General features: G+C 51.3%; 1 pseudogene; it reads right to left on the bottom strand.

Annotated features, from left to right (window-relative positions):
* Positions 1-4,567, bottom strand: part of LOC114009760 (OTU domain-containing protein 4-like) — a 52,846-nt pseudogene that overhangs the window by 2,069 nt on the left and 46,210 nt on the right.

Raw genomic sequence — 4,567 nt, 5'->3', positions numbered from 1 at the left:
TTCCCAGTCAGAGAACCTGAAAACCTGCAGAAAACAGACCCCCACATGATATGGAGCAACCCAGAACTAAGCAACCTTGAAGGAACCCAAGGCTGATAACTGCCTGAGCTTTCTATTCCCCCATGAACTGCCCCTCCCTAGAGGCATTGAGCAAGTTAGACTCCCTGCTTCTCTGCCAGCTCTGTATTAGGGCAGACACCGAGCCCCTTCAAGCATGGTGGGTGTCCCCTGCTGGAGACCATTCAGGTTTCACTTCAAGCATGGTGAAACTGCCCCTCTCCAATTCTGTGTACAACTCTCAGACAGGCCTGAGATTCAGAGTGTTACCTCCTCTGTGCCTGCTGAAGTAATAAACAGTTCTCCTATCTCTCTGAGTGCTGTTTTCCATTCCTCGGCATCTGGCTTTCTGCAACATGTTGGTGCATTAGCTGGGAAGCGGAATTGGGCTGGCCCTTTGAGTCACCAGTCCCAGGGCATTCCCCCCTCCGCAGTGGGCACTACAGTGTGGAGAGATAGGTGCATTCCACCTCATTTGTTGGGATCCTTCAGCTGGGATGCCCACCCTGAGACTGAGTGTTCCTGGATCATCAGACTCTGGTTGGAGAGAAAGATCAACTCCTGGATGCTGATGCATTAACCCTGGTCAACTCTGGTAATCTGTAATCTAGTAACCCTCCAGGGATCTGTAGAGCCCTAGTCAGACCTACTCAGATCGAGTAGAAGAAGAGACCTGATCACTCTCCTTCAGTCACATGATGGACAGTCAGGGTTCATCTGGTGTATGGCTGGAGTGAGGAGGGAATGCTTAATCTAAGAATGAGAGTGTGAATGTCTGTGACGAGTGAATGTGTTTGTGGCTCCATGGCCTTGGCCTTGGCATAATTGGGTTCCACACATCTGGCTCCATGGCAGCTCCATAACAGCTATATAGCAAAATTGACACTGGGGGACAAAGTCCCTTCCTGTGTGTTCAGTCTGGTGGAGGATTTATATCTAGTTGCCTATTGCCAAAAGGTTGCAAAATCCTGTGAGGAACACAGCCAGATGGACATCTGAATGGTCTCCAGCAGGGGACACCCACCATTTGTTGTGACACCGTTCAAGAGGGGAGGATACCAGGGCCGATGGGAGGGTTTTCCTTATAGAGGTGGATAGGCAGAGTAGTGAATGTCAGCTCACTGACTTTGCTCTTGGAGGCTAGGACATGAGTTCTTCCCAACTGTGATGCAAAATGTCCTCCCGGAGCTCGTTCTGACCTTCCCACAATGCCTTCCACTGCAGAGCCAAACCTGCCCTCTTTGTCCGGGGTGAGAGAGAGCAGGCATCACTTTCTACCTAGACAGCCTTCCCTCTTTGATCAGCTTGGCAGACTTCCGTTCTCTCATCCTCCTCCATCCCACCTGCTACCCACCTCAGAAATGCCCCGCTCTGGCACCGGAGTATCCATCATTGGAGTACCGAGAGGACAGACCCCAGAGAGAGACCACCATGGTCTTTCTGATCACAGCCCTTGGCTGGGGCCTCCCACAGACTTCCTCCAGCCAGTGATCTCCTGATCTCTCTGGGAGGTGCAGGATTTTGATATCTGGAGAGATCAGAGATATTTGGGCCACGCTGCTCGTTGCCACCACAGGAGAGCCCCAACCCAAGTCATCCAAGCCCACTGTGCTGGACTGTAGCTTAGCTGATTTCAAAAAGTGCTTCTCTGGGGACCAGCAGTTGGCATAATGGCTATGTTGCTGGACTGCCATGTAGCCGACCGTGGTTTGAGTCCCGGACCCTGTGGCTTAAACTCACGTCGAGTGCGTGTGCGTGCTTGCCCAAGATCCCGAGGGAAGAATGGAGGAGAAGGGATTTCGGCATGGCCATCCCCCCTGGGGGGTGATTTCTCACTTTCTATCTCTCTGTCTCTCTCTGTCTTTCTGGAGAGTGCACATGCCCTATAGCAAAAAGCTCTCCAAAATAAATAAATAAAAATAAAAAAATAAAAAGTGCTTCTCTGGTGATTATTGAGTCAAAACGAAACCGGAGAAGTTGAGAGCTCTCTCTGAGGTCAAGTGGCCCTCTTTTAAGGTTGGATGGCTGCTGGAGAGAACCTTACATCTCCCTACAGGGTGGGCTATGTACAATGTTGTTACTGGCGTGCCAGACCACCCTGATCAGTTTCCCTATTCTGACTTCTGGCTACAGATAGTTCAAGTCACTTCACCATGGGTGCACATCTGTGAGAAGGGGAAAAAACCAATGCACCATTTTGGCTGCCCATGTCCTGCCCCCAGTGCCAGACCCTGACCAAAAGAAACCTATGGCTCCAATCCGGCAGGCCCCCCAGAAGAGGTGCCATTAGCAGCTCCATCCCCACATGTCTCAGCCCCCGAACTGGCAATTGAGACTCCACTGCCATCAGTTTCTCCAGGGCCTGAAAGAACAGCATGAGGAGCCAGCACTGGCTCAGGGAATGAAAGCCAGTGCAGAGAAACCTGCAAACATGGCAAAAGCCACAGAAATAATTCAGAAGACAGGTGAGCCACCCAGATGACTTTATGAGAGGCTCTGCAAGGCACACCTGATTCATACTCCATTTGACCCTGAGAGCTCAGAAAGCCAGAAAATGATTAACACCATTTTTGTTGCCCAGTCGGCTCCTGACATCCATAAAAAGCTCCAGAGGCAGGAAGGCTTTGCTGGGATGAATGCCACCCAGTCCCTGGAGATTGCTAAGTGAGTCTTTGTGAACCAAGATCAAGAGGAGAAGGAGGCATATCAGTGGATGAAGCAAAGGACAGCCCTGTTGGCTGCTGCCCCCAAAGAACCGGATGCCCCATCAGGTTCCAGGGGTGTCAAAATTCAGCCGCCCCAGGCTCAGATCAACCCAATGCCCATACTACAAAGAGGATGGACACTGGAGAGGTAATGCCCCAAGCAGAAGGCAAACCAAGAATGACCAAAAGTCCACTGGTAGCCCTCAAGACCTTCCATACAGAACCACCAAGGGGCTTCCTGGCCATGATGGAATCAGAATAGGACCGACTGGACTCCATGATCCTGGGCTCCTGGGAACCCCTGGTCAATGTAAAAGTGGGGGGCCAGTCAATGACATTCATGGCAGATACCAGAGTTGAACTCTCCGTTGTCACTCAGCCCCTGGCCCCTATCAGGCCAAAGAGCCACCATCAAGGGGTCCACTAGAAACACCAAAACTCAGCCCTTTTTACAGGTGAGAAACTGCCAGCTGGGGGAGGGGAGGTACCTGGTTACCCATGAGTTCCTGTACCTGCCTGAGTGCCCAGTCCCACTGCTGGGAAGAGACCTATTGACTAAACGCAGAGCGCAAATCAGCTTTGACTCATTAGGTTCGGCTGCATTGACTGTCAGCCCTGCCAAAATCCTGACTGTAACAGTGCCCCAGAAAGAAGGAGTGGTGAGTATTCATGCCCAGGAAGCACTTACTACCAACTTAGAGAATTTTCCAAGTCAGGAACTGAGAGTACTCTGCTCCAATGCGTTCATGACCTCCTGCTTGCTAGAGTGACCCGAAAAGATTGTTGGAAGGAAAGGAGCACTGCTCCAGTTTCCCTCCCGGGCTGGATACGAAGTCTCAGTGGAGAAGGCCCAGCTCTGTCGTTCTCAGGGGCAGATCCTAAGATTCACTCTGACTAAAGGACACCATGCTCTCAGGCACGAACACAAAGAGGTAGTGCGTGGTATGCCTCAGCCCACAACCAGGAGACAACTGCGTGAGCTCCTGGGAGCAGCAGGATTCTGCAGGATTTGGATCCCGGATTTGCTGAGAAGGCCGGACCACTGAGCTACTCATAGGCCCAGAAGAGACCCCTGTCGAATGGGGTCCCCTCCAAGAGTAGGCTTTCCAGGATCTCAAGTCAAGTCTTAGGAAAGCCCTGACTTTGAGGCTCCCAGATGTCACCTAAATATTCAATCTGTTCATGTATGGAAAAAGACAGACAGCACTAGGAGTTCTGACTCAGCTCATTGGACCTTGGGAGAGACCCATCGCTACCCGTCTAAGAGACTCAACCTGTGGCATCTGGATGGCCCCCTTGCCTGCAATCCCCTTTCATCACTGTCAAATTAATTAAAAAGGCAGACAAGTGAACCTTAGGCCAAGTTATCACCACCTGGATCCCTCACTCAGTGACTGTTCTGATGAACAGCAGGGGATATAAATGGCTAGCCCACTATCAAGACTTGTTATTGGAAATCCTCATATTAGGCTCCAAGCCCGCCAGCTTCCTCCCAGTCATGCTGGGGCCTCCTGACCACGACTGTGAAGAGGCCCTCGATGAGGACTTTTCTGGATGCCCTGACCTTGCAGACACACTGTTGAAGACGCCAGACTTCACCCTCTTTACTGATGGCAGCAGCTACATGCAGGATGGAAATCAATATGCTGGCCATGCCGTTACCTCTCAGGACACAGTGGTCAAGGCTGGGACACTGTCCCAGTGGTGGTCAGCTCAGTGAGATGAACTCTGGGCATTAATCCGAGCCCTAAAATTGGCAGGCAGCAAGAGGGTAAACATCTAAAAGGACTCACAATATACTTTTG

This window comes from Tupaia chinensis, unplaced genomic scaffold, assembly GCF_000334495.1.
Source record: "Tupaia chinensis unplaced genomic scaffold, TupChi_1.0 Scaffold000619_1, whole genome shotgun sequence".
Classification (NCBI taxonomy): Eukaryota; Metazoa; Chordata; class Mammalia; order Scandentia; family Tupaiidae; genus Tupaia; species Tupaia belangeri.
Note: the sequence above shows the minus strand (reverse complement) of the source record. Positions and strands in the feature narration are given on the sequence as shown.